The 13678-nt window shown below is 53.4% G+C and overlaps 2 long non-coding RNA genes across 8 annotated transcripts; both read right to left on the minus strand.

Annotated features, from left to right (window-relative positions):
• Positions 1-4289: 4289 nt before the first annotated feature.
• LOC127473376 (uncharacterized) lies at positions 4290-11222 on the minus strand. Of its 7 annotated transcripts, none has more exons than XR_007905421.1 (3): positions 9410-11210; positions 8172-9237; positions 4290-5393 (listed from the first exon to the last, which is right to left on the minus strand). It is a non-coding gene; the product is annotated as an uncharacterized LOC127473376 (long non-coding RNA). The 7 variants fall into 7 exon arrangements; XR_007905423.1 differs by lacking the exon at positions 4290-5393 and adding an exon at positions 5401-5640 and having other exon boundaries at positions 8490-9237; positions 9410-11211; XR_007905419.1 differs by lacking the exon at positions 4290-5393 and having other exon boundaries at positions 8179-8418; positions 8490-9237; positions 9410-11211.
• LOC127473383 (uncharacterized) lies at positions 6254-7458 on the minus strand. The gene is made up of 3 exons (XR_007905433.1): positions 7330-7458; positions 6704-6828; positions 6254-6382 (listed from the first exon to the last, which is right to left on the minus strand). It is a non-coding gene; the product is annotated as an uncharacterized LOC127473383 (long non-coding RNA).
• Positions 11223-13678: the final 2456 nt, after the last annotated feature.

Raw genomic sequence — 13678 nt, forward strand, 5'->3', positions numbered from 1 at the left:
CGAGACCCGCGGCGCCTTTGGACGCGCCCAGCTTACCCCGGGGTCGATCTCCGTCGAATCTGCCGCCGTGGGTCGCTTCCGGGGGGGGAAGGCGGCGGCGCAGCCCCGATAGCATCTCCAGGGCACGGCGGGAGCGAGCGGGGCAGAAGCGGGGGCAGAAGCGGGGGCAGGGGCGGGAGCGGAGCGGGGCGAGAGAGCGGGGCGAGAGGGCGGCGCGACGTGCGCGCCATGCGGTCCTCGCGCGCCGCGGCCCCGAGACGGGGGCTGCCGGCGCCGGTGCCTGCCGCCGCCCACGAACCTGCCGCCCGCGCCCGCCCTGTCCCCGCAGCGGGAAGCAGCGCGGCGAGACGGCGCTGCGGGCGCGGGGTGGGGGTCCGGGTCGCGGCGGAAGCCTCTCGCCGCCATCTTTAGTGTGGTCGTTCCGGTCCTGGCGGCGCCATCTTTACTGTGGGCTTGGCAAACTTCCGGGCAGGGGCCGCCATCTTTAGTGTGGTCGTTCCGGTCCTGGTGGCGCCATCTTTGCTATGGGCTTGGCGGACTTCCGGGCCGGGGCCTTGGAGGACTTCCGGTCGCTCACTACTTCCGGTGACCGAGTTTACCCAAATTAGCGTCCCTCCTCGCTAATTTCTGCGCTTTCACCCCAAGAAATCTTCACGTTATTCCCCTCCCGCACACCCCGGGACAGACGGGAGACCGCGAGTCCCGCCCTGCCGCCGGAACCGGCCCTTAACTCGAGCAGGGAGCGCTGCACCGGCACGAGAGCCACTGCGCATGCGTCGCCGGTCCCTCTCCTGCCTGCCCTTACTTACCACGTGATCGCCGGCGTTTTGCCAACGACTGCGCATGCGCTGTTCAAAATTTTTTCAATGCAGTTCCTGTTTTCCGTCAGCAGGTGGCAGTATTTCATCTCAAATTTATGTGCAATTCCTTTTCTCTGTCACCAGGGGGCACTGTTGCTATGCGATTTTTTACTTATGGCATTTTTTTTTTGTTTTATAACCGTATTTGTTCGTGTAGTTCTTTTGGGAAATCGGATAATTGGCTTGTGATTGCTGGTGGTTTGAAAATTTACTTGTGTAATTAGGCTCTTCTCCTGGTTTTAATTCTCTAGGCTCTTCTCCTAAGAGAATTAAAATCAGGAGAAGAGCCTAAAAAAAAAATGAAAATCAGGGGAAGAGCCTAAAAAAAATGAAAATCAGGAGAAGAGTCTAAAAATATAAAAATCAGGAGGAGAGCCCAAGAGAATTAAAATCAGGAGAAGAACCTAAGAGAATTAAAATCAAGAGAAGAGCCTAAAAAAATTACAATCAGGAGAAGAGCCTAAAAAAATTAAAAACAGGAGAGGAGCCTGAAAAAATTAAAATCAGGACACGGGACTAATACAATAAAAATCAGGAGAGGAGCCTAAAAAAATTAAAATCAGAAGAGGAGCCTGAAAAAATTAAAATCAGGACAGGGGACTAATACAATAACAATCAGGAGAGGGGACTAAAAAAATTAAAATCAGGATAGGGGACTAAAAAAATTAAAATCAGGAGAGGAGCCTGAAGGAATTACAATCAGGAGAGACCCAGAACTCACCCAAGTCTCCCCAAAAAACTACCAGAAACTGATTCAAATCTCCCCAAAAATGACCCAGAACTCACCCAAATCTCCCCAAAAAGTGACACAAAAACTGATCCAATTCACTCCAAAAATTGATCCAGAACTGACACAAAACTGGCCCAAATCACCTCAAAAACTAACTCCAAATTGGCCCAAAACCTGACCTAAAAATGCAAAAAACCCCCCCCAAAACTGACCCAAAATGATACAAAATCAGCCCCAAATATGACCAGAAACTGACCCCAAAATCCCAAAACACTGATACCAAGACTCACCCAAATCTCCCCAAAAAAATGACCCAAAAGTCAGCCCAATCACCCCAAAAAATGACCAGAAACTGACCCAAAATTACCACAAAAATAAACCCAAAACTCACCCAAATCATCCCGAAAAATGACCAGAAACTGACCCAAATCTCCCCCAAAAATGACCAGAAACTCACTAAAAATAACCCCCAAAAATGATCAGAAACTGACACAAATCTCCCCAACAAATGACCCAAACTTTATTTCTTTTCTTAGCAACAAATCCCTTCCTTTGCTCCCCTCTGGCCCTGCCCACACGGCCCCAGTTCAGCTCTCAGTGAGTTCTTGCTTCTGGGCAGCGACTCCTCTGCCTCTTGCTGGGGCGGCAGCAGCTCCTGTGCCGGCAGGGAGAGGGACCCCGAGCCAGGAGAGGGACCCCGAGCCAGGAGAGGGACCCCGAGCCAGGAGAGGGACCCCAGAACCAGGAGAGGGACCCCAGAACCAGGAGAGGGACCCCAGAACCAGGAGAGGGACCCCAGAGCCATTACAGGGACCCCAGAGCCATTAGAGGGACCCCAGAGCCACGATAGAAACCCCAGAGTCCCTACAGAGACCCCAGAGCCATTATAGGGACCCCAGAGCCCTCCAGAGCCCCTATAGAGACCCCAGAGCCCCTATAGAGACCCCAGAGCCATTACAGGGACCCCAGAGCCATTACAGGGACCCCAGAGCCCTCCAGAGCCCCTTGCTGGGTCACAGCCCCTCTTCTCCCGTCCAAACCCACCTTTCTGGCTGCAGCTGCTTTTCTTCTCTGGCTCCCCCTTCCTTCCCCAGGGAGCTTTGCCTTGTTCTTTGGCCAGGCTCCAGCTGCAGCTCAAGGGCAAAGCTGCAACTACAATTCCCCCTTCGGGTTTTTCACCTGAAAAACAAAGGCTTGGGCCAAACTCTGACCAGTCACTCGCTGAACACGAGACATCAAACAGGGCACACAGAATAAAATGCATCCAACTCTAAATCATGTTACAATGACTGTCCACCCCAATCCAGCACTGACATTAAAAACCTTCAAGCAATCAAAAAGGCCTCCAAACATCCCTTAGATAGAGAAAAGCACACCAGGAACGAATGCAAAAAGAAAAATTCCAAACAATGCTCAATTAAATAACCATGGACTGATATAAAACATGTTTAGTTAACTTAAACCACTTCTTCCCATTATTCTCCATCAGAAATTACCCTTATTTAAGTTCTCCTTTTAACACTTCATTAAAACTGACTTATTAGGAAATGGTTTGAACCAAACTTCATAACTTGATGACTCCAGGGTTTGTGCTCCTTGACTTTGGCCTGAAGGGGTTTGGAACACAGGCTTTGTTCTGGAGAGCTTTTCCCCAATCTACAAACCCTTCTGCAAATGGGACTCCCTTCCCTCAGGGTTCGGTGGCCTCTGGTTTTCCTGAAGGCTGGGGGGGATCTGGGAGCCAAATCCCAAGGGATCCAGCCCAGCTCTGCACACACACACACACACATTTCCAGCTGGTCACAGTCTCACGGGGGCCACCACCACTCAGCACATTTGCACACAAACACCCCTCTGAGTTCCTGGCACTGGGTCTGATGGACTAAGAAATGATCAGTCTGGTGGTTTGCCCTCAGAGGAGTAAGATCCAATGATGCATTTCTATTTTCATGACAATATAACCTGGAAAACACAAACATATTTCTGCTTCATGTGCAATTTAAAATTCAAAGACACAGAAACATTCCTAGAGTTCAAGTCCCCAGGTTTGGTTCCAAATGTCACTCGGTCCCCCTGGGACAAGAACAGTGGCACACACGGACTCAACAGCCCTGCACAAGCCCAGGAGTGGGGGGGAAATATCCTTGAGAGCACTGCTGCATTTCAAAAAGAAGTCAGTCACATCAACTCTGTAACAAATAAAAAAGAGAAGCCAAAATAAATAACTGTAGACAGGGTATCAAGTACCTTGAGAATACCAATAAGAAAAAACTAAGAATAAAGGCATCTATTTGAAGTACAAAGAGTTTGGGAGACACCATTTGTTTGCCACAAAGCCTTTATTTTGTTGGCTCTTCTATAGTTAGAACCCAAACCTTACCCTCCCACAAAAAGCAGAAAACCTCTTCAGAGAGTTAGGAGATGGAGTCAGTTTGGATTAACGGGAAGAACATCTCTGGAGACAAAATAAAGCAGAGAAAATAACCCCATCCTCAACAACAGAGCTGCCTCCCCACTGCCTGCCCCTGGACACTTGCTCTGGGGGTGACAGAGCCTGAAGTCTCCTGCCTAGTCCTGGGCAATACTTCCTGGGGACCACAGCACCACTGAGTTCCTAAAAATATCACAGGTTGGGCAGGTGCTTGGATTTTGTCTGGATTAACTCCCCTTCTTCCTTTCCAGGTGTTGCCCTACTCATTGTAATGGTGCTTGTACTCCCTGAGCCATTCCCTCCCCCATCCAACCATCCCTTGTGCCCTCTCTGGCAAGGACAGTGGGTCCAGGTGTTCTGCCACGCTCCCAGGGCACAGGGGGGGGACTGTGGAGCCACCCTCGAGGGGGGAAACGTGCCCTGCCTGCCCTGCCCAGGGAAAGGGAACTGCCCCAGTGCTCCCCAGCACAAGGCACCCTTGGAAATATCCACTGCAATGGGACACTCAGGGACAGCAACAAGCACTGCACGAGGCTGCTCTGGCACAGGGCCAATTTTAGCCTCAGCTTTTCTCTGGACCACTTCACTTTGTTTGCCACCTCATCCTGCAGTCAGAACTTGCTGTCCTTGCAACCTTTCAGGGTGACCAAAAATGAGAGAGGCCTCTGCTCCAGCACCCACAAGGGCCTGATCCATCTGACAGGATCCATTTTTCCAGGGAATTCAAAGCTCCACCTGAGGACTAGGGTCTTTTCTCACCCATCCCTGTGCTGCAGCTTGGCCTCCATCTCACTGTGCTTTCAGTTCCCTCCATGGTTGAACACTGGCAGCCCTGGCCCTGGGCGGAGCTCGGCATCCTGATCCCATCCCTCCTGGCCCCCGGAACCGCTGACTCAGCAATGGGGGGCCCTCCATTGCCAAGGGCACGGGCCCGTCGGGGCTCACGGGGGGAGCAGGAGGGCGAAGGCTCCAGCCCTGCTGCTACAACCTTCCACCACTACAGCCAACAGAGGAGCCTCTCCAGCCCTGCCTCCCAAGGCATCCTCAACAAACCCAGCCCAGCTCCACAGGACAAACTGCTCCCTGTCTGCCCAGGCCAGTCTAATCCCAGAGGCTCCCAGGGTCATGCAAAACAACTGCCCAGGAGATCAGAGACCCCAGTCCATCTCTTCCTAGCACAGGTTTGGGTTAGTTTGGCAAACAGACCAACTGAGGAATTCCCCAATGTTTTCCCAGTTTGACCCCTGTCACACCAATCACCTTAACACTGCCAGTCCATAATTCTCCCTCTCTTGGGTTAAGGACTGAGCAAGTTGGACCTGTGTCTGAGCAGGACATGTGCAAACCAAATGCTGGGGACTGGAACACACACCTGGCACTCCTGCAGCTCTCACAGTCACATTCCAGAGAAAACAGCCAATTGCACCCTCACTGCTCATTTCTTAATCCCAATCCCACACTTGTTTGGCACTTGGAGCACCGCTTTTAGAACCCAATTACAGCCCATTAGAGAGCTCCCTGTCTAGCAGGGACAGGGACCCCTGGGATACTCTCAGCAATGCCTGAATCCATGGCAGGGACCTTGCTTTGAGCTCCCCAGGGCCGGGCACCCCGAGGATCTCCCCGAATAATCCTTTCGGTGCGCGCTGGAGTCCTCGGGGTGCCCCAACCCGGGGGGCACCAACAGCACTGTCCCTCCAGGGGGCCAATTTGGTCCTAAACTGCAGGGGGATCTTGCCTGTGTCCCAGACTGGTCCGGAGATCTGAGGCCCTTCCCGAGAAAATCTCGGTGCCGGCGTGAAGGGCCAGAGATCCCTTGGAGCCACGGGAGAGCAGGCACAGAGTCCCTCCTGGGGGGCAATTTGCCTGCCTGAAAACAGCTCTTCAAAGGAGCCTCTAAGACTCAGCTGGTGACTTTTAGAAGCCAGGCATTCCTTGCTTACAACACCCTGCCATGATCCCAGCCCCACGGGGGTCCTGGCAATCCGCTCCCAAAGGGCACACGGAGGTGTCTCCACTGCAGCTGATGGGAGGGGTCAGCATTACAGGAGGGCTCATTTTCCTTCCCTGCATTCCTGTTCCACATTCAGGACATTTCCCAACACTTATCACCATACACAACTACCCTTAGAAGGTTTCCAAGGGGCTTCACCGAGGGCCTTCCCAGGTCTGCTCTGTCTGGAGCCCTCCAAGTCCTCAGTGCCTGCCTGAGGAACCTCACCACAACTCACCTGCTTACACAGCAACTTGGTGCTGCTTGCCTGCTGCCTCACTTCCCTTCTTCCTTCTTTCTTCACCTCCCTTGCTTGGTCCCTTTCAATCCCTGGGCTCAGCTCTGTGCACTTTCCAGGCTCCATCCCACTGCAAAAAGGATTAGCCCTTGTTACATCTCAACACTCAGAGAGCATTCCCCCTTTTTTCTTAACACTGGGCCATCAGGCCAGGGTCTCATTATTTAAAGCACAGTTTGACTCCTCAGTGACAACAACAGCTACAGCCCTGAATCCTAACACAGGCTGAGACACAAACACGGATGGGAACTCTTAAGGATCCACTTTGTCCTGCTCACCAATCAAAAGGAGCTTTCTGAACTCAAGAATAACAGACCCCAGGTCCTTTTTCTGCAACTTTACCTGCTATAAATGTGACCCACAAGACCTGCAAAGGCCCTTCCCACTTCACCTGCAGGGCTGGCAGTGCCACCACTGGACACGGCCCCAGTGGCTGGGCAGGAACAGAGGGGCTGGGGCGTCCAATCCATCGGCCCAGGCGGCACCAGGAGTTCCTGCAGTTCCTGAGGGGAGAGCCTCAAGCCAACAAAGGATTAGGAAGAATATTTTAAACTTTAATGTGTCTATCTCCTGGAATATGGGGACTTTGATAAGTCCTACTGGTGCAACAAGGACACACTCAAGGCTATCTATTAAAAGGATCTACCAGCACTCAAAAGCTATCACTGTCCTTCTGTCAGGGGGAACGCAGCAAACTCTCTTTGCCAGGAGCCTCCAGGAGGACTTCCAGCTTTTGGGGCTCCCTTTTAACCATTTTTCCCATAACTGGAGCTGGGACTATCACCTGCCCTACAGGGGGAACAGCCCACAAAGTTCACCATCAGGGATGCCATTAACTGAAAGTCCCTTCTCAGGGGGGTCACTGCACACCTTGGCCTTTGTTTGCCCTCCCCACCAAAGATGCTTCCAACAGTTCTGACACATCTGGCAGACCCAGAGCTCTCCTCAGGGAATGCTTCAGCTGCTTAAAGGTTGCCCTTGCACCATCTATTCAAAAAGTCGCCATAACAGTCTTACCACACATCCCGAGGGAGCAATGCAGAGTCCAGCCCGTCCCACCATTCCCAGCAAGGCAGTTCATGGGCTGTCTGGGGCTCAGGGAGGAGTCACGGGGCTTCTCTTCTTCCTGCCTGCTTGCCCCATTTTCTCCTGCAAAAGCAAAGCTTTCTTGGCTTTCCTTGCTCAAGGAGATGCAAAGGCCATCTTTTAAATCCAATACTGGAAACTCCTCCAGGTTGTCATTCAAGGTGCTTCTCTCAGGTCCTGCACTAATCAATCATCTTGTCCACTGGTTTTCTTGGCAGGTTCTTGCATTCACGTCCTACAAGCAAACCAGGAGGAGCCAATTTAGCTGTTCCTGCAACCAATCCAGTCTGGCATTCTGATTTTAAAGGATACTGGGTTGGCCTTACCCATAGAGATCCCACATCAGGGGTAATACCTACAGGTTCTGCCCTCTTCCACTCTCCTGCAGTTCCACTGGCCCACACCACAGGAACAACTGCAGCTGCCACTTCAGTCAGGGCCTTGCTGCTGACAGGAGTTATTCCCTGCACAACAAGAGCTGCTGCTTGGACACATTTAGTTTCAGCAATTACAGTGTCAAGAGCCCCAGTTTTCAATTCCATTTCTGCCTCAACTTTTCCAGCCCATCACTTCCTAGCAGAGGTTTGGGTGAGTTTGGCAAAAACACAAACTGAGGAATTCCCCAATGTTTTCCCAGTTTGACCCCTGTCACACCAATCACCTTAACACTGCCAGTCCATAATTCTCATTCTGCTGTGTTCAGGACTGAGGAAATTGTACTTGTGTCTGACCAGGACACGTGCAAACCAAATGCTGGGGACTGGAACACACACCTGGCACTCCTGCAGCTCTCACAGTCACATTCCAGAGAAAACAGCCAATTGCACCCTCACTGCTCATTTCTTAATCCCAATCCCACACTTCTTTGGCACTTGGAGCACCGCTTTTAGAACCCAATTACAGCCCATTAGAGAGCTCCCTGTCTAGCAGGGACAGGGACCCCTGGGATACTCTCAGCAATGCCTGAATCCATGGCAGGGACCTTGCTTTGAGCTCCCCAGGGCCGGGCACCCCGAGGATCTCCCCGAATAATCCTTTCGGTGCGCGCTGGAGTCCTCGGGGTGCCCCAACCCGGGGGGCACCAACAGCACTGTCCCTCCAGGGGGCCAATTTGGTCCCAAAATGCAGGGGGATCTTGCCTGTGTCCCAGACTGGTCCGGGGATCTGAGGCCCTTCCCGAGAAAATCTCGGTGCCGGCGTGAAGGGCCAGAGATCCCTTGGAGCCACGGGAGAGCAGGCACAGAGTCCCTCCTGGGGGGCAATTTGCCTGCCTGAAAACAGCTCTTCAAAGGAGCCTCTAAGACTCAGCTGGTGACTTTTAGAAGCCAGGCATTCCTATACACTGTGAGATATTTTAAGGCTTATCTGACTGAAAAGCATAAAGCTTTTATCATGGACACCTGACCTCCCACAGACAGCTCCTTTCCCCTTTCAGTACAAAATTATTTTCATGGAATCACTCAATAGGAAGTGCCCAGGAACCCCAGACTGTTCTTTCCAGAACAGAAAATAAACAGAAGAACGGAGTTTTGCACAAGTGTAACATACTCCAGAACAGACCTGACTTTAGTTTTACCCTTTGTGTTCAAATATTCCATAGAAAAGCTCCAGCAGGAGAGCTGGTACATTCCCAAGAGTATCCTGGAAGTCCCTTTCACGAGGGCTGGAGGAAAATCGCAGTTGTATGAGTCCCTTGTGCCTGCAGATGCCTGGGGATCCTCTCCATCCACCTCGTGCTCTCCCAACAGCAGAAAGGGTGCTGAGACAGGAGGAAGGAAACCTTTAGCATAAAGCTGGGGAGGAATATAAAGCTTCCTTTCCTGGGGAGCTTTGCGAAGTCTGCAACGAGAAAGGGAAAATTTGCATCTCCTTTGGTACACGTGTCAACAGAGACTGAGACTTTTTGCCTTTTTCAGACAACCGTGCCCCTTTTGGCTCCCTGGCAGCTCCAATGGCACCAGAACCCCCCTTCCTGCACACCCACGGCTGTCACACACAGGCACCCACACACCTTTGCTCCAGCCCACACGTGGCCAACATCTCCCCACCCTAGACATCCCAAGGTCAGTAGTTTTGCTAGAGAGCACAGCAACCCCCCTGTCCTCGCAAACTGCCTCCCTGCAAAAAAGGAATCGTTTTCCTGGACATTTCTCCCACAGTCAAGGTCTTTTCAAACTGCTGTCGTGCCACCAAACCTGCTCAGGGTCCCTCCCGGCTTCTGCCTGTCCTTGCATTTAAAGGCATAGGCACATTCTATCTTCCAACAGCAAACCCAGCTCCTCACGGGCAGTAGAAGCCCTGCTCTTACCTGGACAGACTGCCGGGCTCGGCACAGCTGTGGCTCATGGAGCAGCTTCCCAAGGCCGTTCTCTCTCCCAGCAGGAAGCACAACTCGCCTCCACACCAGGGGAAACCACGAGCGAGGCTGCAAATGGACACAGAACGAGCAAAAAGCATTAACGCAGCACCAAAAAACCAAGTTAAAGCAGTCTTTGCCTCATAACCCTGCACGGGGAAAGGGTTTGGGATCCCAAAGCAAACCCTCAGACACCCAGAGAGCACAGGACCCACAGCCATGCCACGGCTCTCCCCGGGGGCACCCGGCAGGTAAGGGGCTTACCCGGGCCCCGCCGCCCAGCACAAGGCGCCCCTAAACGCCCCCGGCTGCCCCGGTGCACAAACCCAGCGGCCAAGGCGCTCTCCCCTCCGCAGCCCGGGCAGCAGCGGGGCCGCACCCTCAGCCCCCACACACAACCGCCCCCACCTGCCCCGCCGGCCCTTTATACCGCGGGCCGGCAGCGCTGCCCAATCAGCACTCGAGCGCCTCCGCCCAATCCCAGCCCGCCTGGCCCTGCGGCCCCGCCCCGCCCGCTCAGCCCGGCCCCGGCCCTCGGCGCGGCCCCGGCCCCCGTTCCCTCCGCGCGGCTCCCGCCGCAGCCCCGGCGGGCTGAAAGCCCAGAGCCAACGGGAACTCCAGCCAGCTGCAGGCAGATGTTACTCTGTCCCAGTTTGCCAGGGGTGGGCACGAAGGGGCCCTTCCCCGTTCGGAAGTGGAAGTTGTCCCCTGTGCACAGCCCGCTCTGATCCTCGGCCTCGTGGGAGCCAATTCCCTTGTCCCAGCCCACTTCCTGCAGAGAAGAAAGGGAAAGATTGCACAGAAGGGAGACATTCTTCCCTGGGAGGGTGGGGAGGTGGCCTGGCACAGAGAAGTTGTGGCTGCCCCATCCCTGCAAGTGGCCAAGGCCAGGCTGGAGGTCTATTAGAAGGTGTCCCTGCCTGTGGCAGGGGGTGGAAGGAGATGATCCCTGAGATCCTTTCCAACCCAAACCACTCCAGGATCCCAGGATGATTCCATGCTCTCTCTCTGCATTTCTTTGGCATCATTTCCTCTCAAAAACAACATCTGCGATTTAGTTGATTGCTAAAGCCATCATTTTAAAATCATCTCAGGAATCCAAAGGGACTGGAAAACACTTCATTAAAACTGACTTATTAGGAAATGGTTTGAACCAAGAGAATTAAAATCAGGACAAGAGCCTTAAAAAAATTAAAATGAGGACAAGAGCCCAAGAGAATTAAAATCAGGAGAAATTCACGTTATTCCCCCCCCGCACACCCCGGGACAGACGGGAGGCCGCGAGTCCCGCCCTGCCGCCGGAACCGGCCCTTAACTCGAGCAGGGCGCGCTGCACCGGCACGAGAGCCACTGCGCATGCGTCGCCGGTCCCTCTCCTGCCTGCCCTTACTTACCACGTGATCGCCGGCGTCTTGCCAACGACTGCGCATGCGCCCCCCCCACCCCACCCCCCCACCCCGCCGCCCGACCGCCCGGCTTCGCTTTCTTACTGCGGCTCCCCCTCCACTTTTCCGGCTCCCTGGGGTTCCCTCACCCACATTTCGGGGTCCCCTTCTCACATTTTAGGGGTGATGACCCCGCAATTTACGGTTCGGGGGGGGGGGGGGAGGAGAGGAAACGGGGTGCCCAAGAAGGGGTTTCTTTTTTTTTTTTTTCTCTCTTATTTCATTTTCATTTTATTTCCTTTTTAGTTTTTTTGCCTTTTTTTTTAAATTTTCTTTTTTATATTTCCTTCTTTACTTCGTTTATTTTTTATTCTCTTTATTTTTCATTTTCTCTCCCAGTGCTCCCCAGTAACACCCAGTGCTCCCCAACAACCCTCAGTAACACCCAGTGCTCCCCAGTACACCCCAGTAACACCCAGTGCTCCTCAACAACCCCCAGTAACACCCAGTGCTCCCCAAAAATTGACCCAAAACCGACCCAAATCACCCCAAAAGCTGACCCAAAACTGACCCCAAAACCTGACCCCAATCATCCCAAAAGCTGACCCAAAACTGACCCCAATCATCCCAAAAGCTGACCCAAATCACCCCAAACAATGACCCCAAACTGACCCCAAAAACTGACCCAAATCATCCCCAAAACTGACCCAAAACTCTGCATTTCTTTGGCATCATTTCCTCTCAAAAACAACATCTGCGATTTAGTTGATTGCTAAAGCCATCATTTTAAAATCATCCCAGGAATCCAAAGGGACTGGAAAACACACAGAAATCATTCCTGCACCCACCAAAGCATTAGGAATTGGAACCCGATTCCCTCATCTCTCTCCTTGTTCTTCTTGGCTGGAAAACCTGATGATCCCCACTGGCTGTTTTTAGGCTGCTTTTCTTCCACAGCTCCTTTCCTCCCGGCTGAAACCTCCTGGCATCTTCAGGCCTTATCTGGAGGGAAGCCCCTCTGAAGTATTTCCTCTCGTGGCAATTCTGTGGGATGAAGAAGTAAAAAAAGCACATCAAGAGCTCCTTCTACCCCCTTCCCTCGCAAACACCCTCCCAGCTTGTCCTTGGCAGCTCCATCCCCCCGGCAGCGGCACCCGACGCTTCGGCTCCGCTGGGAAAGGGACAGCAAGTGCAGAAGCAAGTTCAGGTCTGGGCAGGGGCTCCCTGGGGAACGGCACTTCAGTGCTTTAGTCCGTGGCCTTTCCTGCTGCCCTCCCTCCTGGAGGCAGAGGATGACCCGTCCCTTGTTTCTCCCACGCTGGCAGACCCAGGTCCTGCTCCTTTGGCCCCACTTTTCTTGGCAGACCCGGCATCATTTCCCAGGGTCCCCAGGAAACTTCTGCACTTGACCCACTGCTAAGTGCAGAGCACAGGGCGAGGGAAGGACAAATTTCTCGGCACCCACCCCCTGGAATTTCCCTCCTCCGCAGCACGCTCCCGTTCCCGCTGTCTCTGGAGGTGCCCGCACGAGTCCTCCTTCTCCCAGCACCTCAGAGAATGTCCTTTTCACCCAGGTCCTGCTTACCGTCGTCCAACAAAACACGCTGACAACATTTTTCACGATGCCAGTGGAGAGCTATCAGAGCACACTGCACAGGGAAGCTGAGCCTGCCCCATCCCTGCAAGTGTTCCAGGCCAGGCTGGACGGGACTCGCAGCAACCGGGGACAGTGGAAGGTGTCCCTGCCCACGCAAGACAGGCTGGCCTTTGAAGGTCCCCTTCAAACCAAATCGCTCTGGCATTCCCCTCCAAAATCACTCCCAAAGAGACACAGCAACCAAAGCAGAGGGACTGCACTCCCAGCTTTTCTTACCTGCAGGCACACACAGCACAGCACGCTGGACATAAAAGCCACAGGGTTAGTCCTGCCAGAGGCGTCCGGCACACCCACGGCGACCGAAGGGAAAGAGGCAGCCTGGGAACACGGAGTAAAAGACACCTTAATTAGGACTACACTGAGCCATAGCCAGGTCATTCCCACAGACAGCTTCACCGTCCAGTCGTCCAAAAAGCACTCACCGAGGCCTCAGGTAGGATGGTTCCTGACGCTGACCAGGTGAATACCTCCCTGGAAGCCCGCTCTGCTCCTGCCAGGCACTGGGGCTCACCCAGAGGGGCTTTGCCAAGCATCCAAGGGAAATTAAAATTACAGCCTGGGCAAAGGCGCTTCCCCAGGACCGCTCCTGGCCAAGGCCACCGGTCCGTGCAAGTCAGACCACTGACCACCCAGGGCTGGGGATTTTCAGGGGCACGCTTCCAGCTTTTATTCTCCAGAAACTCCAGTTCTTCCTGGCACCGCTTGCCAGAAAGTCTTCCCCTGTTGGAAGAGGTCACTTAGTCTTTCGAGGGGCCAGATTGCCAAAGCCCGGCCAGTCCGTTCCCACGAGGAAAGGTAGCTTTGTCTTGTACAAGATACTGGGGGGGAGACACAAAAGTTTAATTTAAAAGAACTGCCTAGAATAGAAAGCAATTCAAACAT

This window comes from Manacus candei, unplaced genomic scaffold (assembly GCF_025592945.1).
Source record: "Manacus candei isolate 608988 ecotype Guabito, Panama unplaced genomic scaffold, ASM2559294v1 h1tg000035l, whole genome shotgun sequence".
Lineage (NCBI taxonomy): Eukaryota > Metazoa > Chordata > Aves > Passeriformes > Pipridae > Manacus > Manacus candei.